Here is a 24,563-nt window from a genome sequence, read left to right on the forward strand (position 1 = left end):
TGTAGCCATACAATATATGTATATATATTCCTACAGAAAAGTTATATTACAACATCATAGAATTAAATATAGTGACTTTATAGAAAAAATAATTTAAAAACATACATAATATCATCATAAAATGGGAATCAGGCGAATACAGTACAAATAAACAGGCATGCATAGGTATGAAATGAGTTCCAAATTTAAACCAATGTATCAAAATGTCTCTAAAGTGTAAAGAAAGGACCAAAACATAATAACAGAAAACAAAGAATGATATATCTAGAAATCAATCATAGTAGAAGTAATAAAGGCATGGTCACATATATCATATATAAGGTGTAGTTACCCAAAAAGCAAATGGATGTCCATGCCCTGATGCGCGTTTCAACTACTGCTTTCTCAAGGGGGACATGGATGAGTGCCACAAATCCTCCTTTTTATCCCCTGACTAGCCAATCATAAATTCAGTTCCATATAACGGCGTTTGCCTCCTTTAATATAATAAAATACCTGACTCCGGGATAGATATGTAATTTCTTGTGCGCACAGGAAGTGTGAAAAATGACCTCCACCATGGAGCGCATATAGACCCACTGCATATGGGTCTTATTGAGAGACACTGGAACAATCATTACAGTTTAATCAAAGACTTGCACCATGCGATACACAATGGAGCGCACAATTACCTAGTTTAGATCATGGTGCACCTCATGACATGTCACATCATGCTTCTCAGCATGGAGTGCACATGTGACATGAGGTGTGCATATGATGGCTTGCAGTTAGTGCACTGAGCCCACGCCCAATCCATTTATTTGTACTATATACCCCTGAATCCTTTTTGATGATGATGATGATGATATGTATGTTTTTAAAATATTTTTTCAATAAATTCAATATATTTTATTCTATGGTGGTGTAATATAACTTTTATGTAGGAATATATACAGTAGCATGTAAAAGTTTAGGTATCTCTGGTCAAAATTACTGTTATTGTGAACAGTTAAGCAAGTTGAAGATGAAAAGATCTCTAAAAGGGCCAAAGTTAAAAATAACACATTTACTTTTCATTTTAGACAAACAAAATATATTGTAATTTTTTACATTGGACTGTGAGGGCAATTGTAAAACCTTCAGCTTGCGCCTTTTGAGGTAGTCTATTGTGAATTTTGACATGTGTTTAGGATCATTATTATTCATTTGTAGAAGCCATCCTCTTTTTAACTTCAGCTTTTTTACAGATGGTGTTGTGTTTGCATGAAGAATTTCTTTAAAATTTTATTGAATCCATTGTTTACTCTACCTGTGAAATGTGCTCCTTTGCATTGACTGCAACATAACCCCAAAGCATGATTGATCCACCCCCATGCTTAATGGTTGGCAGCATGTTCTTTTCCTGAAATTCAGTGCCCTTTTTTCTCCACATATACAATACAGACCAAAAGTTTGGACACACCTTCTCATTTAAAGATTTTTCTGCATTTTCATGACTTTGAAAATTGTACATTCACACTGAAGGCATCAAAACTATGAATTAACACATGTGGAATAATATATTTAACAAAAAAGTGTGAACAAACTGAAAATATGTGTTGTATTCGAGGTTCTTCAAAGTAGCCACCTTTTTCTTTGATGACTGCTTTGCACACTCTTGGCATTCTCTTGATGAGCTTCAAGAGGTAGTCACTGGAAATGGTCTTCCAACAATCTTGAAGGAGTTCCCAGAGATGCCTAGCACTTGTTGCCCTTTTCACCTTCACTCTGCGGTCCAGCTCACCACAAACCATCTCGATTGGGTTCAGGTCTGGTGACTGTGGAGGCCAGGTCATCTGGCGTAGCACCCCATCACTCTCCAACTTGGTCAAATAGCCCTTACAAAGCATGGAGGTGTGTTTGGGGTCATTGTCCTGTTGAAAAGTAAATGATGGTCCAACTATAAGCAAAACTGATGGAATAGCATGGCGCTGCAAGATGCTGTGGTAGCCATGATGATTCAGTATGCCTGTTCAGTATGTACTGTACTTTTTGATCATTGTGGCCAAAGAGTTCTATTTTAACCTCATCGGTCCACAGGACTTGTTCCCAAAGTGCATCAGGCTTGTTTAGATCTTGTTTTGCATACTTCTGATACTGAATTTTACAGTGAGGATGCAGGAGAGGTTTTCTTCTCATGACTCTTCCATGAAAGCCATATTTAAGTAGGTGTCTCTGAACAGTAGAACAATGTACCACAACGCCAAAGTCTGATAGTCTGATAAATCTTTCTGAATGTCTTTTGCAGTCCAGCAGGGGTTCTGATTTGCCTCTCTAGCGGCTCTCATTGAAATTGTGCTTGATCTTCCAGACCTTATCTTGACCTTCACTGTTCCTGTTAACGGCTATTTCTTAATTACGTTTCGAACTGAAGAAAGTGCAACTTGAAAACGCTTTGCTATCTTCTTATAGCCTTTTCCTGCTTTTGGGTCTAAACCATTTTCATTTTCAGAGTTCTAGGCAGCTGCCTAGAAGAACTCATGGCTTCTGTTTTTTGGCATAAAGTTAGAGGAGGTTGGGTTTTTATAAGTGTTGAGCGAGCATGCTCGACACTGCTCGGTACTCGCCCAAGCATCTCACTACTCGGGATGTTCGGCGAGCACCGAGCATTTCCGGGTTACTCAGGCGGGAGCTCGGGTCTCCACCCTGAACGTTTGGCGCTCTTTACCGAGCCAATGAACATGCAGGGATTGCCAGCCAGTCACTGTAATGCCGCAGCCATGTTGGTTGTGGGCATTACAGTGATTGGCTGGCCGCACAGCGTCACCTCGAGTATTTAAAACCGGGCGCCGCCATCTTGGACACAGTCGCCCAGGATCAGACAGTGTAGGGTCAGTGCTGCAGAGTTAGGGAGAGATATATAGTGCAAAATAGGTAGTGTAGGGTCTCTAAAGCCTGCCAAATCAAACAAACAGTCCTTCTCAGGACTAATATCTATCCCAGATATCAGGAAGGCAGGCTGTCAGTATAGGAGATGCAGTGGTTATACCAACTAACACTGCATTACAGTCCTGTGTGCTACTGCTGCTCAAATTGCTAAACTCAGGGGCCAGGAAAAATCCTTTTTTTTCATCTAAGTCCTCTTTTTTTTTTTTCTCAGTCAGACTGTACAAATACCCGTCTTATTAACCTTCGGTATTTCCTCACCCCCCCAAAAAAAAATTGAGTGTGTCTGTGAGTGTTCAGACACAAATATATCTGTTTAAAAGAGTCTGGTGAAGGCCTGATAACTAGAACTGTGGTTTTACAGTTCCACGCTTCAAATCACTGTATTATAAACTTTTTTTGCCTTTTTTGCATAAAAAAATCATTTTGAGTGTCTCGCTGACTGTTCAGACACAAATATATCTGTTTAAAAGAGTCTGGTGTAGGCCAGATAACTAGAACTGTGGTTTTCCTCTACCACGGTTAAAATCTGGGTGTAATCCACCTTTTTGCATAAAAAAAAACATTTTGAGTGTCTCGCTGACTGTTCAGACAAAAATACAGTTAGGTCCATATATATTTGGACAGAGACAACATTTTTCTAATTTTAGTTCTAGACTTTACCACAATGAATTTTAAACAAAACAATTCAGATGCAGTTGAAGTTCAGACTTTCAGCTTTCATTTGAGGGTATCCACATTAAAATTGGATGAAGGGTTTAGGAGTTCTAGCTTCTTAACATGTGCCACCCTGTTTTTAAAGGGACCAAAAGTAATTGGACAATTGACTCCAAGGCTATTTCATGGACAGTTGTGGGCAATCCCTTCATTATGTCATTCTCAATTAAGTAGATAAAAGGCCTAGAGTTGATTTGAGGTGTGGTGCTAGCATTTGGAAGGTTTTGCTGTGAAGTAAACATGCGGTCAAAGGAGCTCTCCATGCAGGTGAAAGAAGCCATCCTTAAGCTGCAAAAACAGAAAAAAAACATCCAAGAAATTGCTAGAATATTAGGAGTGGCAAAATCTACAGTTTGGTACATCCTGAGAAAGAAAGAAAGCACTGGTGAACTCATCAATGCAAAAAGACCTGGGCGCCCACGGAAGACAACAGTCGTGGATGATCGCAGAATAATCTCCATGGTGAAGAGAAACCCCTTCACAACAGCCAACCAAGTGAACAACACTCTCCAGGAGGTAGGCGTATCAATATCCAAATGTACCATGAAGAGAAGACTGCATGAAAGTAAATACAGAGGGTTCACTGCACGGTGCAAGCCACTCATAAGCATCAAGAATAAAAAGGCTAGACTGGACTTTGTTAAAAAAATCAAAAAAAGCCGGCACAGTTCTGGAAGAACATTCATTGGACAGATGAAACCAAGATCAACCTCTACCAGAATGATGGAATGAGAAAGTATGGCGAAGGCGTGGTACAGCTCATGATCCAAAGCATACCACATCATCTGTAAAACACGGCGGAGGCAGTGTGATGGCTTGGTCATGCATGTATACCAGTGGCACTGGGTCACTAGTGTTTATTGATGATGTGACACAGGACAGAAGCAGCCGAATGAATTCAGATGTATTCAGAGCCATACTGTGTGCTCAGATCCAGCCAAATGCAGTCAAACTGATTGGTCATCGTTTCATACTACAGATGGACAATGACCCAACACATAAAGCCGAAGCAACCCCGGAGTTTATTAAAGTAATGAAGTGGAATATTCTTGAATGGCCAAGTCAGTCACCTGATCTCAACCCAATTGAGCGTGCATTTCACTTGTTAAAGAATAAACTTCAGACAGAAAGGCCCACAAACAAATAGCAACTAAAAACCACCGCAGTGAAGGCCTGGCAGAGCATCAAAAAGGAGGAAGCACAGAGTCTGATGATGTCCATGAGTTCAAGACTTCAGGCAGTCATTGCCAACAAAGGGTTTTCAACCAAGTACTAGAAATGAACATTTTATTTACAATTATTTAACCTGTCCAATTACTTTTGGTCCCTTTAAAAACAGGGTTGCACATGTTAAGGAGCTGAAACTCCTAAACCCTTCATCCAATTTTAATGTGGATACCCTCAAATGAAATCTGAAAGTCTGAACTTCAACTGCATCTGAATTGTTTTGTTTAAAATTCATTGTGGTAATGTCTAGAACCAAAATTAGAAAAATGTTGTCTCTGTCCAAATATATATGGACCTAACTGTATATCTGTTTAAAAGAGTCTGGTGTAGGCCAGATAACTAGAACTGTGGTTTTGCAGTTCCACGGTTCAAGTCTCTGTATTATCCACTTTTTTGCATAAAAAAAAAACATTTTGAGTGTCTCACTGACTGTTCAGACACAAATATATCTGTTTAAAGAGTCTGGTGTAGGCCAGATAACTAGAACTGTGGTTTTGCAGTTCCACGGTTCAAATCTCTGTATTATCCACTTTTTTGCATAAAAAAAAACATTGAGTGTCTCGCTGACTGTTCAGACACAAATATATCTGTTTAAAAGAGTCTGGTGTAGGCCAGATAACTAGAACTGTGGTTTTCCTCTCCCACGGTTCAAATCTGGATGTAATACACCTTTTTGGGAAAAAAAAACATTTTGAGTGTCTCGCTGACTGCTCAGACACAAATATATCTGTTTAAAAGAGTCTGGTGTAGGCCAGATAACTAGAACTGTGGTGTTGCAGTTTCACGGTTCAATTCTCTGTATTATCCACTTTTTTGCCTTTTTTGCATAAAAAAATACATTTTGAGTGTCTCGCTGACTGTTCAGACACAAATATATCTGTTTAAAAGAGTCTGGTGTTGACCAGAGAAATAGAACTGTGGTTTTCCTCTTCCACAGTTCAAATCTCCTTTTTATTACCCTTTTGCCATTGATAGTGCGAGTGTAAGCTATTTTATTCATTTACAATGGGCAAGGCGCGTGGCAAGGGACGTGGAACTGGACGTTCTGGTGATGGTGTGTGCAGATGACGGGGCCGTGGCCAAGGTGAAACTGTGCCACAACCAACAGCAACATTTTCTCGCTCCCAGTTCTTGACGGAAATACTAGGGAAGCACACAACAGCACCACTATTGCGAACTGATCAGTGTGAACAGGTTATTAATTGGATAGCAAATAATACTTCCAGTCACCTGGGCACCACCACCTCCGGTCTGTCTTCCACACGGTCAAGTGTTAGTAGCCGTGAGTCTCGACTGCATACTCCTCCTCACCCTGATGCTCCTTCCTCCCACCATGCCGTGTGTCGTCAGACAGCAAATGATCCCACAGTTGGACACTCTGAAGAGCTGTTCACTGGTCCATTTCCATATTTGAGCCCCTCGCCTGCTCTTCTTGAAGTGGTGGAAGAGGAGATCCCATGTAGTGATGCCCAAATATTTGAAAAGCCACGGCCACAGGAAGGCGACGCTGGCAATTTGTCACAAGAGGTGGATGATGACGAGACACAATTGCCAGGAAGTGAGGAGGAGGACCGTGGTGCGGAAGTGGAAGAGGAGGAGCTGGTGGATGATCTAGTAACTGACCCAACGTGGCAGGAGGACACACAGAGCAAGGCCAGCAGCACACAGGGGGAGGGAAGCAGAGTACCCCAACAGGCAGGAAGAAGCAGTGTGGTGGCCATAGACAGAAGGCGGGCAAAAGTTCCCCATAACACCAACACGAGGGAAGTTGCCAGTACAACCGGTAGGTCTTCCAGAGTCTGGAATTTTTTTAAAGACTCTGCTGATAACCCCAAAAAGGCATTTGTACCACCTGCCAGGCCAGCATCAGCAGGAGTGATTAAACTACCAGCCTGACCACCACCAGCATGATCAGGCAGATGTCAGCAAAGCACCCAACTTTGTGGGGCGAAAACCAGTGTCCACGACCAGTGTCAGCGGTTGTCACCACTGCTGCTTCCGCTGTTGTGCATGTAAGAGAACCCCCTTTTGCGCGTGCAAGGCAATCCCCTGTCCATACTGCATGCAAAGATGCCCCCTCCTCTCAGTCTTCACTTGCTATGGCAGTTTCTCAAGAAACAGCATCAAAGTCCACATCCACGTCCCACCGCAGCATTCAACTGTCCATATCCCAGACCTTTGAACGAAAGCGCAAATTCGCAGCCAACGCCCCACAGGCCACAGTCCTAAATTCGCACATTTCACGACTGCTTGCTTTGGAAATGCTGGCTTTTAGGCTGGTGGAGACGGAATCTTTCCGCAACCTTATGGCGGTGGCCATCCCTCGGTATTCGGTCCCCAGCCGACACTATTTTTCCTGGTGTGCCATCCCCGCAGTACACAAGCACGTGTACCAAAACATCTGCCATGCCCTCAACAACGCAGTTACTAGGAGAGTCCACCTGACAACGGACACGTGGACAAGTGCTTGTGACCAGGGATGGTACATCTCCCTGACGGCACACTGGGTAAACATAGTGGAAGCTGGGACCCAGTCAGACCTTGGGACGGAACACATCCTCCCCACACCGAGGATTGCGGGCCCTATGTCAGTCAGAGTTGCCCCCACAGTGTACAGCTCCTGTGCATCATCCTCCTCCTCCTCCTCATGTTCAGCCTCCATCTCAGATATCACCACATCAGTTACAAGCTGGCAGCACTGCAGTACTGCCTCAGCCAAGCGGCAATAGTCTGTGCCTAAACTCATAAGCTTAGGTGATAAACCTCACACTGCTTGTGAGTTGTGGACAGCTGTGAAAGAGCAGGCAGATCTGTGGCTGAGACCGCTGAACCTATGTCCAGGCATGGTCGTGAGTGACAATGGCCGTAACCTGGTGGCGGTTCTGAGGCGAGGTGAGATCACACACGTACCATGCCTGGCTCATGTGCTTAACCTAATGGTTCAGCGGTTTCTTAAATCGTACCCCGAGTTGCCAGATCTGCTCGTCAAAGTATGCCGCCTATCAGCTCATTTTCGGAAGTCTGCTACAGCTTCCGCCGCCCTTGCTGTGCTGCAGCAGCGTTTGCAGCTTCCGTCACACCGACTGGTATGTGATGTCCCCACATGTTGGAACTCTACTCTCCACATGTTTCAAATGATTTGTGAGCAGAAGAGAGCAGTTGTGGAGTACCAGCTGCAACAAGGCCGTCGATATTCAGGTCAGACTCCACACATAAGACCTCAGGAGTGGACCTGGATGTCTGACATATGTATCATCCTGACAAACTTTGAGGAGTCCACCAAGATGGTGAGTGGCGATGACGCCATCATTAGCATCAGCATCCTACTTGTCTGTCTTTTGCAGCGCTCTCTGCAGAGAATTAAAAAGGAGGCATTGCAGCCAGAATATGATGAGATGGATCAAGAAGCCATAACGGGTGATTACACACAGCCCAGCCTCATCTCGTCTCAATGATGGGACAATGAGGGAGAGGAGGAGGAGGAGGAAGAACAGGAGCTGGTATCATGCACTGTAGACGGTAGTACCTGTACAACTGTCATACCGTCGGTTCAGCGTGGGTGGCCTGAGTACTGGGGGGAGGACGAGGTGGAGGAGAGCATGGTCAGTAGTCATCTAGGTGAGGACACGGAAGTCTTGCCCGTTACCAGTCTGGCACTCATGGCTGACTTTATGTTACGCTGTCTTAACCGTGACCCTCGCGTTGTCAAAATGTTGGATGACAGTCATTACTGGTTGGTGACACTTTTAGACCCCCTCTACAAGGAGAACTTTCACTCTCTTATTCCTGAGGTGCAGAGTTGTACAAAAATGGGGCAGTACCAGAAGGTCCTTGCTGCAGAACTGTTAAAAAAATTCCCATCTGAACACGCTAGCGGCAGAGGTCACAGTTCGTTGCCCAACCAAGGCGAACAGGCGAGAGAGACACAACTCCAATCCAGCAGAAGCAAGGGAACACTCTCAATGTTCTGGGACAGTTTTCTGAGACCCGCCCAGCTTACAGGCCCTAAGGCACGGGGTACTCTCACAAGGAGTGGAAAGTTTCAAAAGATGGTGAGGGAGTACCTTGCTGACCATACCAGCGTCCGTGATTCCTCTGTGCCTTTTAATTATTGGGTATCCAAGCTGGACACTTGCGTGTTATCGGAGCGTGTTTTTAGTGCTGCTTGGGGAATTAAAACTGATAAGCGCACTCGCCTGTCAACTGACAATTCTGACAAGCTGACCCTTATCAAAATGAACAAGGGCTGGATTGTGCCAGACTTCTCTTCACCACCAAATGACAGCAGAGTAACATAATGTCAAATCCACTGTGTTATTTCGGGAGGTGTATTCCCTTGCACAGCTTCACACCCACACATGGGTATATGCTTCCTCATTTCGGCTGTTTTTTGCTCTTCTTCTTATCCTCTGGCCTCCACCACCACTATACCACCAGGGTGACCGTGGTCCTGTTGCCAGCACTGCAAGTTCCTCCGTCCTAATTTTTGGAGGCTTTTACTTGGAAAGCATAGGCAATGACTATGGGATACCCACTCCCCAATAATGGGAATAATGTTTTTAATATGCTGTACTGCATGGCTCTTGTAAGGGGCATTGCAACTTCCTCCATCCTAACTTTTGGCAGCTTTTGCTTGGAAGGCATTGGCAAAGAATATGGGAGACCCACTCCCCAATAATGGGAATAATGTTTTTAATATGCTGTACTGCATGGCTCTTGTAAGGGGCATTAAAACCGTCTTGCTAAGCTACTGTGACCTCCACGTCTCTTCCAAGGTGAATTAAAACTATCTTGTTAAGCCACTGTGACTTCCACGTCTCTTCCAAGGGGCATTAAAACCGTCTTGTTAAACCACTCTGAACTCCACGTCTCTTCCAAGGGACATTAAAACAGTCTTATTAAGCTATTGTGACCTCCACGTCTCTTCCAAGGGGCATGAAAACCGCCTTGTTAAGCCACTCTAAACTCGACGTCTCTTCCAAGGGGCATTAAAACCATCTTGTTAAGCTACTGTGACATCCACGTCTCTTCCAAGGGGCATTAAAACTGTTTGTTAAGCTACCGTGACCTCCACATCTCTTCCAAGGGGCATTAAAACCATCTTGTTAAGCTACTGTGACCTCCACGTCTGTTCCAAGGGGCATTAAAACCATCTTATTAAGCTACTGTGACCTCCAAGTCTCTTCCAAGGGGCGTTAAAACCGTCTTGTTAAGCTACTGTGACCTCCTCGTCTCTTCCAAGGGGCACTAAAACCGTCTTGTTAAACCACTCTGAACTCCACGTCTCTTCCAAGGGGCATTAAAAACATCTTGTTAAACCACTCTGAACTCCACCTCTCTTCCAAGGGGCATTAAAACTGTCTTGTTAAACCTTTCTGACCTCCACAGCTCTTCCAAGAGGTATTGAAATGTTGTTTTTAATTACCTCTAACCTCCACGACTCTTCCAACTGGCATTGCATTTCCTCCTTATTTTAGTCAGCTTTTGCTATTCAAAGCATAGGCCAACACTAAGGGAGACCCACTCCCCAATAATGGGTAGAAGGTTTTTAGTACCTTCTACCCATCGTTTCTACCCACGTCTGTTTCAAGGGGCATTGCAGTTCCTCATAATTTTTGGAAAGCCTTCCATTCACTGCTTAGGCCAACAGTTCACAGGAGACCCAGTTGCTATAAATGGAAAAATGGTTTAGTTAAGGCCCTCTGACCTCCATGTCACTTCCAAGGGGCATTGGAGTGCCTCAAAATTTTTGGTAGGCATTGCACTCACTGTATGCCCTCTAACTGTGTAGCCGAACAGTTCCTTTTGATACAGAAACATATCCTACAAGATATGTGTGGTTGACTGGCCTTATATTGATGTGAATGGTCCCTGTTCCTCCTGCTCTTTCTCCTTTGCCACCATCTCATCCATCATTCATCACCTGAAGCTTTGTTTTAACGGGAGTCATAGAACTGGGAGAGTAGCAGGATAGTTGAAAGTCTGCATCTTCTGATGCGGCAAGGATCACTTCTGATGGGCACACTTTTAGGCAGTGACCTGGGTGTCAGAGATGCTTCCAGGGGTCTTCCCCATGCTGTTCCCATGTCTTTTCAGCACTGTATGCATGTGTCACACAGCACATGGCCAGATAAGGTTGTAAAATGCTAAAATTACATTACCCAGTGAATGCATTTGTCACGGTTGAAAGCAATACAAAAGTGCAAAAACGCATAAAAAATGCTACTTGTGAAAATAGCCCAAGGTGTGGTGGAGTATTTTTGTTTTTGGTTATTTATTTTACATTATACACAAGTCTTTACCCTGGAAAGGATGTTCCTTAACATATTTCACAGGAAAGCAGTTTCAGTTTCGTTTTTGAACGTTTTATTGTGAGCCCGTAAAAGTGGCTTAATACTTCTGACCACGTTGTTGACAGCAGTGACCTGGGGGTCAGAAATGCTTCCTGGGGCCATCCTCATGCTGTCCCCATGTCATTTGAGCACTGTCACTATCGTTTTGGGCACTTTTTAGGCTTTTTACAAACTGCCGGGGGTGCCGCCGCAAAAATGCTCGGGTCTCCCATAGACTAACATTGGGCTCGTTGCTCGGGTAGAGCACCCGAGTATCACGGTGAGCTCGGCCCGAGCTTAGAGCACCCGAGAATTTTAGTGCTCGCTCAAAACTAGTTTTTATAAAACTGGGAAATTTGCATCACCTGGCCTTTCTCAACGATGATAGTGAACACGCCATAACCCTAACAGGTTAATTAAGGTCTGAAACCTTTGTCAAAGTTTTCTGAGCACACAAATCTCCAAGGGTGCCCACACTTTTGCATTGGCCCATTTTACTTTTTGTAATTTTTAAAATGTAAAAAATGACAATGCATTTTTTTTTTTGCCTTAAATTCATTTTAGAAATAATTTCATCTTCAACTTGCTTAACTGTTAACAATAACAGTAATTTTGAATAGAGGTGCCCAAACTTTTACATGCCACTTTAGCTTGTTAAATTAATCAAATGCCAAACTGCTTGTAGAAACAAGCAACTTTGCAATCTACCTTTTATAAAAAATTGTCTCTGTCTCAAGAATGGAAAGATTTATAATTTTATAGGCTAGTAACCATTGCTTCATTCTATCAGACTATCACCAAGGAAAACAGCGATAGTAATCTCTTTGCTATAAAGCTTGGAAATGCTACTATGAAGCTGGTGGAATTTCTTGGCTCTATTCATTTAGCTTCAGTGTATGGTACCAAACCTCAAAAACAGACTTTAAACAGTATGTCCGGTTTTCTGTTGAGGTTGGGATGCCGATTAAAGTTTGTTGAAAGGCTTTAGCGCAGCCATTCAACAAGCTTTTAGGCTGTGGGCACTTCCAGTGCCATCACAGCCATGCAAAGTATTGGCAGGCGCAGCATGTGATCCGGCCTGTATAAATGCCCGATCATGAGTGCCACCTCCATTTTGTTCTGATTAATGCAGGGACAGGATGCAGCTGGAGTGAGATACAGAATTAGACTGCACACGTTGCCAAAAATCCGCTGTGTGTATTCTGCACACGTCTCAGTGGGAATACTGCGCCAAAAAGTCGCTGTGTGTACTCTGCAACCATATTTGTAGGAGTACTGTGCCAAAATTCTGCTGTATGTATGCTATACCCACATCTGTGAGAGTACTGTGCCAAAAAGCCTCTGTGTGTGTACTCTGATACCCTGACTGTGAAAGTACTGTTTTTTTAAGCCTCTGTGTGTACTTTGCAATCCTGCCTTTGGGAGTACTTTGCTGTTAAGCCTTTGTGTGTAATCTGCAACTCCACCTGTGGAAGTATTGTGCCTTTAAACCTCTGTGTGTACTATGCTACTCTGCCTCTGGGAGTACTGTTGCTAAATGCCTCTGTGTATTCTGCAGCCGTGTCTGTACGAGTAGTGTGCCAAAAATCTTCCTACTCTATAGTCGTCTTTTTGTGAGTAGTGTGTCTAAAAGAAAAAATTCTACTATGCAGCCGTCTCTTTCCTATTTGTGGGATGTCACACCAAAATAAGGCAAAAAAACAAACACATAGCCCAATTTAGAATTTGCCAAAACTTGACACTGGTCATTTATGTATGCAGCTTTGTTTATATATGTATAATTGGGTGGTGTTATTATATACCATATATATATTTATGCACTTTATTTAGCTATACCTCACTTGCCATTTATATATATTTATATACTTTGATAAATAACCATTTTGGTAATTTTTAGTCATCTTTTTACATTGTACATTTTCTGCTGGTTTGTATTTAATGCCCTTAAAATTTATACTAGCTGTTACATATCTACCCGGGGGAACTACAAAGTAGGATACATTACCTTACATATTATTGGGGTCCAGACTCTCCATCCTTTTTCTTTAGTGGTGTGTCTTTGATTTTATTATTGTGTGTATTTACCTCTATATGTCTTTATTAAAGTTTTGGAAAATTCTAAATTGGGCTATGTGTTTGTTTTTTTGCCTTATTTTGGTGTGACTTATTGTCTTTTTCTGGCCTAAATGATTTATCGGTGTTTATTTATCTATTTGTGGGATGAAAAAATGATTTTATTCTGCCGCTGGGTCTAAACAAATTTTCTACTCTGCAGCTTTCTTTTTGTGAGTAGTGTGTCTGAAAAAGATTCTAGTATGCAGCCGTCTCTTTCCCACTTGTAGGCCGAAAAAAATATTTTATTCTACAGCTGGGTTTATACGAGTAGTGTTTCTAAAAGGTAATTCTAGTATGCAGCTGTCTCTTTCCCATTTGTGGGCCAAAAGCCTTTGTTTCTACTTTACCAAAAAGCCTCTGGGAGCACTGGGCCAAAAGTTTATTTGTAATGTAACAAAAAAATGGTTTGTACTGTAACACAATGCCTCTTGGAGTACTGTGCTAAAAAGCCTCTGTTTGTACTGTAGCAAAAAAGCCTCTGGGAGTGCTGTGTCAAAAAGCATCTGTGTATACTGCAGCTACTGTATGTCTGTACAAGTAGTATGTCTAACAAAAATATATACTCAGCCGCTGTGTCTGTACAAGTTGTTTTCCTAAAAAAGAGTTATATTCTGCTCCCGTGTCTGTGGGAGTACTGTCTGTAAAAACAAATTTTTCTAATCTGCAACCATGTCTGTGCCAAAAACCTGTGTGTGTGCTGTGCACGCATCTCTGTGGGAGTACTCTGAAAAAAAGCCTCTGTGGGGGTACTCTGCAAGCTACCTGTGTGGATGTACTCTTCAAAACACAGACTTTTTTTTTTTTTAATTTGGTTAAGCCCCAAAATATTGTGAATGGAAAATAGAACAAACTGTGGTGGAGTATAACAATGACTGGGTGCGGCTGGTATACTTCTACATTCAGCCAAAAGGTACGGACAAGTCCTGTGGCCATGCCTGGTTCATTTTAATGAATGTGAGCTTGCCCATATTGGCTGTGAACCGGCTCATGCGCCTGTCTGTGATCACACTTCCTTCCATGCTAAACACACGTTCTAACAGTACACTTTCCACAAGGGCAGGCTAGCACCTCCAAGGTGTAAATCGCAAGCTCAGGCCATGTTTCCAAATTGGAGATCCAGAAGTTAAATGGGCCAGACCCATCACTCCATACGTGGAGATGTGTCGACACATACTCTTCCACCATGTTGTTGAAACTGTCATGCTCATGTATTTGATCCCTTTAGCTTGTGTTTGGTAGTCGACTTCTCTTCTGCCATGCCACAAGAAAAATTCCTTTTCTCTGGGTATTCTCTTTTCTGGCTGCAGTCTGTCTAGTTTAACACAAGTGTTTTCAATTGTCTACCTATACCTTTTTTAGTGTCTAATCTATTAATCCCCAGTGATTTGCTACACAGGCATAACCTAAACACTGTATCCTGCTAAAAGGGACCATATCAGATGGTTGAATATGCCATCCCTTCCAAGGTGGTGCTAGGCTTAAGGTTTATCAGCACCAACCACACACTTGTCTGTTGTTTGATCCCCATCCACAGCTCCTACATGGTGTGGGATTTTCCCACAAACTGATGAGTTTCAGAACAGTCTGCTGTAGCTTAACCCTAGATGTGCTGAAGTTGGTGGTGCAGATATTACATTGACCAAATGAAGAGGTGTTGGAGTAAGCAGCGTAGGGGGAGGAGGCAACATGGACAGAGAAACACCCAAAAAACATCTAGAAATCCTATATGGTGGTAAGACATGCACCAAAATGCTTTCTACCTCAGGTCCAGCTGCCACAACATTTACCCAGTGGGCATTTAGAGAGGTATAACGTCCCTGCCTGTGCCTACTGGTCCATGTATCAGTGGTTATTTGGACCTTTACACTGATGGCTCTGTGAAGTGCACACCTGATTTTGTCCGCCTGGAAAAGTAGTGGTGGTTGGGAAAAACATACTGTGATTCCCATGATCCCAATGTATAATTAGTAGTGTTGAGCGAGTATGTTCTGTTCGAGTATGCTCGGGCCGAGCTCCGAGTATTTTCAGCTGCTTGGTGATCTGTTTGAATCACTCCCGTGTGCATGATTTGCAACTGTTTGACAGCTTCATTACATGTGAGGAATGTGTAAGAAATAGACATTCCTCACATGTAATAAAACTGTGAAACAGTCGCAAATCATGCACACGGGAGCGATTCAAACAGATCACCTAGCAGCTGTAAATACTCGGAGCTTGGCCCGAGCATCCTCGGTGAAAGGGTTAATAGAACATACTCGCTCAACACTAATAATTAGCCCTTTAGTAATCATTTGTAAGGCCACATGTAGAATATGGGATCCAGTGTTTGGTGGATGTACAGCTGAACTCTTCAATGGGATGCTGTGGGAGATGCTAGGTGACACTACCAGTGGTGGTGCTGTCACATCCTCTCTTTGCGGGAAGACAGTTAGCTCTATTGTTCGGAAGGGGGAGGAAGAGGCAGAGACTGCATCTAAAGAGGGAGGAGGCTAAGATCTTTCCTGGTTTTTCAGGTGTGTACTCCACTACAGCTTGTGTTTGCATTCAGATGTTTCGTAATGCAGGTGGTGCTCAGGTTAAGAAGATTTATGTTTTGCTTCAGTCCCTGATGATACAGCGTGAAAACCACCAGTGTATTGTCAGGGAGCTCCTTTGAGCTGGTTTTGGTGTGCTCAGTTTGTCGGCACGGTGGCCAGTAGCAGCCGATGTACTGGCTAGGGGCCGGCCATGGTGCCTTTGCACCTTGCTCCCTCTTTTGCTGTGCAGCTGGGGCAGCATGACCACCACCTCTTCCTCAGAACTGCCCATGTCACTCTGAAGGCCTTGACTCCATGTGGGGTCTAGAACCTCATCATACTCCATCACATCTTCACACCTCTCTAGTATGTCCTTAACTCTACTGCTCTATTAATCAGCACCTGTCCTTGCTACTCCTCTGCTTCTCCCTTCTGCAAATCCCTTCATTGTCTCCCAATTCCACAATATATCCACTTCAAGCTACTTACACTGACCTATAAAGCCGTCCATAATCTGTTTTCCTGATATATCATAATTAATCTTTCTCCTCTTCCTCCTGTGCCACCACCTGATTCATCATAGCCTGAAGCATTTTTTTAAGGAAGCATAGAAGTTGGGAGAGATACGCTGTTGATGGCATCATCACCACTGGCGATGGCGGTGGAGCACTTGAAGCAGTGCAAAGCAGCACAGATGTTTCACGTGGAGGCCCACTCATTCGTCTTGAAGTGGTGCTATTCCACAGAGTGACTCACCCGTGCATGCTGCAGCTGAAACTCCACTATCGTGTGCAGCTGCTCACACAGTCTCTCCAGCATATGCAAGGTGGAGTTCCACCTTGTGGGTACATCGCATATGAGGATGGGACCAGGAAGGCAGAAGTGATACTGCACCGCAAACAAGCAAGCAGCAGGGTGAGAATGCCAAAAGCATGCACAGATGGCTTTCTGACCATTTGAGAAGACGGTGGAGGGAGTGGAGTAGGACGATCCAACATGGACAGAGAAAAGGCCAACTGGCTGCCATTTTGCAGAACAGTGGAGGGTCAGAAAAAGGTTAAAAAACAAAAAATAATAATAATAGCTACCTCACTTCTCAGCTCTCCAGCCACTTGCTCACTGTCTGCCATACAGTCCTTGGCGTCTCTTTTTATCACTGTTGTGTGCTGAAACCCGTGGCCTCGTCACATTAGGCTGGGACTTTTGGCCACAAGCCCAGCACGTCTCTGCATGTGTGGTTGTAAGGTTGGGACATTTTTATGTCACAATATGTGTCTTGACCTAGCGATGTGCATGCATGAGGTATCCGGGGGTGTCAGTGCACAGCAGTAGTAAGAAGAGGTGCTGAGTAGTGTGACTGTACAGGGGACAGCGAGCAGTGAGCGTGGCCAGAGAGAGGAGCGGTGAGGTATTAGTTGATTTTATTTTTTACATCTTATGTTTATTATAATCTGGAATCTCTCCAGAGCATAATAAGGAATATTCAGATTGAGGAGAGTACATCGCTGCAAATCAAATTTCCCTACTCTATTTGGTGAATTTAAATCTTTTCAGATCCGCTCATCTCTAGTTTGTTCCTTTAGACTTAAAAGACAAACTGAATGTGCAAACGGAAATGTGAACATAGCCTAACAGATTTTGTAAAACCTGAATATAATTTTAAATACATGTAAGCATTTACCTACAAGCCATACAGTGATATTTTTGACTTGAATCTTGAAAATATATAAGAACATTATTTTGCATGCTATGTTTTTACAAACAGGCACATATTTGATCATACATGGGTAAGTTCCCACATATTTATATACAGTATAGGTGTATACAATTTATACATACTTACAAATATTCAGATACATTTACACATTTTTATATTTGCAGAAAAAAACTGGACAATAGTTGCTAAAGCAGCAGGTAGATGTGAGGGCTGGACTTTGAATAACCAGAAGAAACAAAGTAATATGGTGGTCTTTAGGTCAGACAGATGGGCAGGGCTAACACTTTTTGTAGAGCTAGAGCAATATTCTGTGCACTGCAGTTGCCATGATGGCCTTCATCAGGACCCTGTGTTTTAGGTCAGGGCTGTATCATTGTGGTTACCTCAGTTGGTCACTTAAACTCCCCATAATATTTAATAGGACAGCAGCCCTAAATGTGACCAGAGGAACCAACCCAGGCACATATGCTTCCCTGGCCCTGGTCCAGCCTACTGTGGTCAAATAAATCAATTAACTTCAAATATCACACACAAATTGCTATTCAGCTGACGATGCAAAAAGTTTTTGGGTAGCTCTATCTTAAAAAAAAAAATTGCATGCACATTGTGTAAAAGAAATGCAATATCTGCTCTTAGAACTGTCATAGATCAAAGGTCTTTGTGTATCCCTAGACAGATTTTGTTGTTTGAAAAAGACGGCAATGAAAATTTTTTAACGCTTCTATAAAGAAATAAAAAGGTGAATATTTGCGTGCTTCAGAGTACTGTTGATTTTATTTGAAGAAATCTGCTTACATAGCACTAAAAAGGAAACACATTCATAAGATCTAGACAATAGATTAGGTTTCTCAGTTTAACAAATGTCCCAGCTCAGGTAGGTTGATGATGAAAAGATGTTGAAGGAAATCACTTACGGCTAAATTGAAAGTTGATGGATAGCCAGCATCTGCTCAAGATAAAGTATGGCCTGGTGTCTTCACAGAAAATTCCGAAACCTATCAATTACTGCAGGTTTGTATCTTACTTTGCGAACAGCACAAATATCAATAGCAGATAGATTAAAAAAATATATAAAGGAAGTGAAAATTTAGAAATAAATGAGAAATAAATTTCAAAGAAACTATCTATTAGTCTACAAACACTACTACATACTGTTGAAACATAGTACTGATTCAGGGACTGATCCATTAAGGTGTTTTTCACGCCAGTCTTAATGAAAGGCTTGATAGAGTAAGCTGCACCAAATTCATTAAGAGGCATGACAATTTTGTTAGTGGCATGATGCTCCGTGCGCCTCACCAGAAATGCTACTCTAGTCAGGGACAGGAATAACATTGCTTTGGTAAGAAATGGCGATACTTTTGATAAAGTCGGCATCAGGGCACCACCATGCCACATCTTGCCCAATGTTCTGCCCACTTTGACAGAGCTAGCCAAAACTAGCATAAATAATGCAAAAGTCACAAAATGTCTACCCACAATTATATCGCACAAAGATTTTTTCACACGTTAAAGTGTTTTCTGCCAGACATCTGGTGTAAACACTTTGAATCGGCCCCAATGTCTTGGAAAAATCTGAAAGAGAAATAGTAATCCCAGGGGGCAAATATTATAAGGGCTGCAGGGATGGCCTTCAATGCCAGACCCTGGTGGTAGAGCAGGTCCATTGACAGGTCCAGAAACTTCAGATCATTCTTTCGGCAATATTTTACTTGAAATTGGATTAGCCATTGTATTCTTCCCCTTGTGTAAAATTGTGTGTCTGCTATTTCAAGACATTTATTGTTGCTATGTTTACTCAATATGGTATTTGCTAAGTGATTCACTAACAAATGAACCAGTCACTAAGATCAGAAACAGAAAGCAATTATTTTCCCATTGATTTCTGTTAGAAAAATTAACATTTAGAATTGTTAGCCCTGTACCTACATGGAATTGTTGCAAGACTCAAAAAACATCTGTGGAACTTTTGTGAATTTGTTTAGGCAGGAAAGGGTGTACTGTAAATATAAGAGCTCCTTGTCTCTCTGGCTCCTCATTTCATACATCATATACCTCGCGACTGCACCAGATTGTCACTCACAACAGAAACAATACTCCCGTGACAAACAATGTTTCACTGCCAGTATTTTCATCATGACAAACAAAATCCTTCTATGCCAGCCACAATTCTTTCAATGTCCCATAAACCAGTCACAAATAAGGGTGAATTGGGCCGACGGGCAGAGGGGTATATGTCCCCTTGGTCCCAGTCGTATACCATCTGTATTGGGCCGCCCATTGCTTTAACCACTGCATGGTACCTTTAAGTAATCAAATTGCCCAGCTGCAAAACTGTATAGCAGGCATGCTCATTCAGCACGCTGTGGGCCACCAGGTCTACTGAAGATGCACTAAATTGCTACCTAACGAAAATAAGCTTGTGGGCCCGGATGGAACACATCATGGTGCCTGACCTGTGACGCGGTAAAGAAACTAAGTCAGATGCTGTTGGTATAAAGCATGTGGGTATGTTATTATCTGAGTTAAATGATTAATTATTATTCTACAGGGGAGAAGATTATTTCAAAGGATATGTAATTATAAATCTAAATAGGATGTAAACAGGAAAGGCTGGAGTCTGATATAGCATCCAGAGTTTGTAGAACACTCTTTGAGGTGTGGCTGCTAAAAAGTCGACGTAAGTTGCTGCATTTGGGCTCTCTCAAACAACTTTAATTGCTGTCCAAGTGCGATCCAACAGAAAGTTTTTCTCTGGGGCTGTGCATGTCTGATTTTCTGATTTCTTCCTCTGACCGAACCAGTCCAAGGAAAAAATCGCAGCATGTCCAAGTTTGAACGGATGTTCGGATCGCACTCGGCCATGCAAGTCAATGGATGACATTTGAGTGCAATCCGATTTTTGTGCACTGATTTAATGGAGAAGATGGAGAAATGTTATTCTCCATCTTCTCCTCTCATCCGGTCAGATTTTGATCAGAGTGTCATTTGCATAATAGACCCGATTCTTTCGGATGAGAGAATCTATGGCCATCTGACCCTAATATTTCACTGTATCATTAGAAATTAACTAATAATTACCAAATAATTTTCTTTTTTGTAATGGCTTAATGATTTTGCAGAAACTGTGCAATCAATAACAATAAATAAGCCATTTATAGTTAATTTCTATTAGAGGAAATCTGCTAAGATTTGTATTAATCAAATTGTGCAGATTTTACATGGAAATTCGATTTGCATTCAAAGTTCTTGAAACCTCTCAGTATAATAAATGTAGAATATAAAAATAATGAATACTCACCTAAATCACTCACCTCACTACCGTCCTAACACCTTCTTCTTTTACCCTTCCCCGCTGCGCATTCTCTTTGTTGATTTCACTCCAAGCCCTGGCTTGTGGTGCATCTAGGTCTTTCTAGCCTCACTGCGCGCTTGCATTACTCAGGCAACATAAAGTCTTGGCCTAGATTGAAGAGGTCAAGGACCTGATAACGGGCTATTGGGGCGATGGGATAGGTGAGAAGTGAGGCGAATATTGTTATTCTTATTTTGCCCTCTTGCTCAGCCAAATGGCGGCCGCAACTGGCCATCATTTTTCTGAATTCATGCGGAGTGAATTGCTTAAAAATCCATATTCTAAAGAACATGAATTTTTGGAAATTCGAGGAGAATTTAATACCAATCAAATAAATTTGCTCATTTATATGACAAAGCAAAAAAAGACTATGACTTTTATTAAACTAATTCTCAGAAGCCACAGCTTAGACGCAGGCTACACATGTTGAGTGCTGTGTGAGATCCCAGCCTAAGGATGGGTTGCCATCTACTATGGGCCAATGCTTCATTCTTGCCACCGCAGGTTAAAATTTACCAGCAAGCTCCTGGTCACAATGCCCCATGATAATCACTGCACCTTCCTAATATATAACAATATAGGATTGATGACTATTACATATGAGATACTGCAACACTGTATTTGTTTGATCCTAGCACAATTCCCCATTATTCATACATATAATTTATTATACACTCCCGTGATGAGCCATATTTCTTTTGTGAGAAATATTATTGTTTGGATTATTTTTGTAACACCTGAACACTCTCCTGGAATGTCCTGGACACTAATGAAGACAGATCAAGTGCTATTAAATGCTCTGGGTTTGATTTAAAACTTGACCTTCTTACAGGCTTAAGTCTTCCCATGTTTTAATTGTGCAAATATGTCTAGTTATACTATTTGGGTTTAAGTATTGTGACTGAGAAAGATAAAAAGGGTGGGAGAAAAATGTACATCAGTACCTCTGGGTGGATGGAATTAAACTTTTGTATGAGGAGAAGCAAATGATAGTGGTTGGTGCTGACTGGTAGCTGGTCTAAGGAGAGAGTTCATGCCCAGATGTCAGCCAAGGTGTTATAGCTCCAGTATTTTTTTGCATTTAGAGGACAGTTGCAGCAGACAAGGGAGCGGGTCTGTGGTAGCCTTTGTACAGTAAGCACTTGAAACGTGATAATTTGATGTCACAGGTGCCATTGGCATCTTGCTCCAATTTAAAGATCCTGCTCCTGCAATTTGTTCTGGTAAAGAAACTGTTAGTAAAAGGAGAATGTACATCCGGAGGAGAGAAGTCGTCCTGAAAGTTATCCATTTGCCAGGGAAGTCACCGAGGCTTAGAGGGCTGATACAGCCCCACTTGTGAGGAAAAGCCAAATTTGAGAAAAAATCACCCATGGGGCCTAGTCAGGTACAGCAGCAAGTCCGCAATGTATACACAAGACCTGGTGAGTGTGAGTGGCTGTTACCTTGCTAAAGAGTAGTTAGCAGCAGTGTTTTTAGGGAGAGTGTCCTGTGTTTGTGTCGTTATAAGAGGATCTGAGATATGAAAGCATATGGAGAAGTATACAGATTGTGCTACTGTTTATTGTGCTACATGGTTCTAGATTAGTGCATTGCAAGAACAAATACAGAAAATTGTTGAAAAGTTGCTGCGTCTTATTTGTTCTTTCACAATGCCTCGAGTACGAAGTCGCCAGCCAGTGTCAGTTCTGCAACACCTGAGATAGTGGTCCACTCCATTGCCACCACTCTTCTTACACACATCTGTTAAGTTGTTCTTAACTAAAAAAGAGAATAATTGGATCTTATTCTTCTCAAGTCCATTTGAGGCATAGACACAAAGAAAGGCGAGTTTGTTGATTATATGGTCCCATCTAGAAGTCATCCAAAAGCCAGATCTAAGCAGTGACTCTCAGCGATCTCTCTATGTATGCCAATACAAACAATACTGTCCATCTCTGACAGCACCATTGACACTACCCATTGGAGTAAACCCGGAATAAGCAAAGGTTAAAATGTATAAAATCAAGTTATAGTGAATCTTTGCCACAAATCCTTATATCAATTAGCACAGCATCTCCTGGTGGTAAACTGGAAAGCGTTTTTATAGTGAGGGGTTCACTGTAAATAAAAAAAAAAGCATGTGTAATAACGATTTATTTTCCTCTTCATAGTCAGAAGGCAATCTATTTTCTTATAACAATATATTTTAAGAATTGAATACCATTTTAAAATCTCTGCAGTCAATACAGTATGTAATACTGATTTTTTACTTCATGTACAAACTGTGTGAGTACAAGATGTGTCTCTCATGTTGTGCCCATTGGAAAACAATGAAACTCTATTACATTCCTACTCTGTATTTTGTAATGAGAAGAAGCAGTTTTAGTCTGGAGGCTGGGTCAACCATCTGTTTGAATGAGGAAACAGCAACATTGACTTTGTTTCCTTTGCTGACCTTGCAGATTATGATAAGACAGGCTCTAATCCACCAGAGTTGACAAGGTCAGTTCTTTCAGCATATCTTTCCAGGAAGCCTCGAGAATTATTTATTTCAAAGTATGGTTCATGGTCTATTTCACTTTCAAACTTTGTAGACTTCATATACAATGTGAAATTCACAAAGGCATCCAACTATAGCAAAAAAGGAAACTCCATTTGTCTGTTCAATTTCTGGCATTCACTCTGAGTAAAACGTTCACCTTAAGCGTTCTTCTTTTTTATTTGTACAATGTACAAGAAGTAGGGGGAATATAAATATGTTCAATATTTTCTTTTACATGGCAGCAATAAGCAAATTAAAATGTTAACAAATAATTTGCTATTTCAGAAGACAGTTGCTAGTAGTCCATTGTTAAACTATGAGACTAAAACCCGTCACAAACAAGAGGCGGAGTATGAAGAATACGTGGAAACTTCAGGCTTCACATAATATTTGGACATTACATTTGTCAAAGCCGTTAATAACATCTGTGTTCTCCATATGTGTGCAACTACTGTGAGGAATACAGTATATTAGTTTTGTATGTAGTTGTATGGAGAAGTGTTCTCAAATTTGACTTTCAATATGGATTAAAGACATTGCAACATATAGGCCACAATTGCTCATGGTGTTTATGCCAGAATTCTTCACCTCTTAATGTTGAAAAATTTTTGAGCAACACAAAACTTTGACATCTTCACGCCAGATTCGTCCAGCTCTGCAAAAATGGGTGGAGTTGTGGAGGAACTGGTGCATGGTAATGCCTGCCCAACAAATGTATTAAAAGTTGTAGAGTACCTCATGTCAGAACTCTTACTCCAATCCCCGACTGGAGTAACATTTCTGGCAAAGAGCGCAGAGGTCCATGCCAGTGATAAGATGTGACATATCCATTAAATGAGGTTCTACGCCTAATGGATTAGGTATATCTCGTGCCTGCACAAAACCCCAGTCTTGATGAATTGAGACAATAGTGTTCGAAAGGATGTCAAAGACTCTTTTGGTCACTGGCATAGTAATTATGTGAGTTGTAGAAAAAGTTCATAGTCTAAACTACTTCTGACCAACAGAGATCTGAAAATTTAGGGAAATATATTGCATGTATGTATATAATAAGAGGTCAAATTTCTGGTAAACTCAGTAAATTCATGAATTTTTAAAAATTTTATAGACCATTAAATTTAGCGCAATAATATTTTTTAAAAATACTGTAGATAAA

This window comes from Phyllobates terribilis, unplaced genomic scaffold (assembly GCF_046119375.1).
Source record: "Phyllobates terribilis strain yellow unplaced genomic scaffold, ASM4611937v1 Scaffold_11__3_contigs__length_659146591, whole genome shotgun sequence".
Classification (NCBI taxonomy): domain Eukaryota; kingdom Metazoa; phylum Chordata; class Amphibia; order Anura; family Dendrobatidae; genus Phyllobates; species Phyllobates terribilis.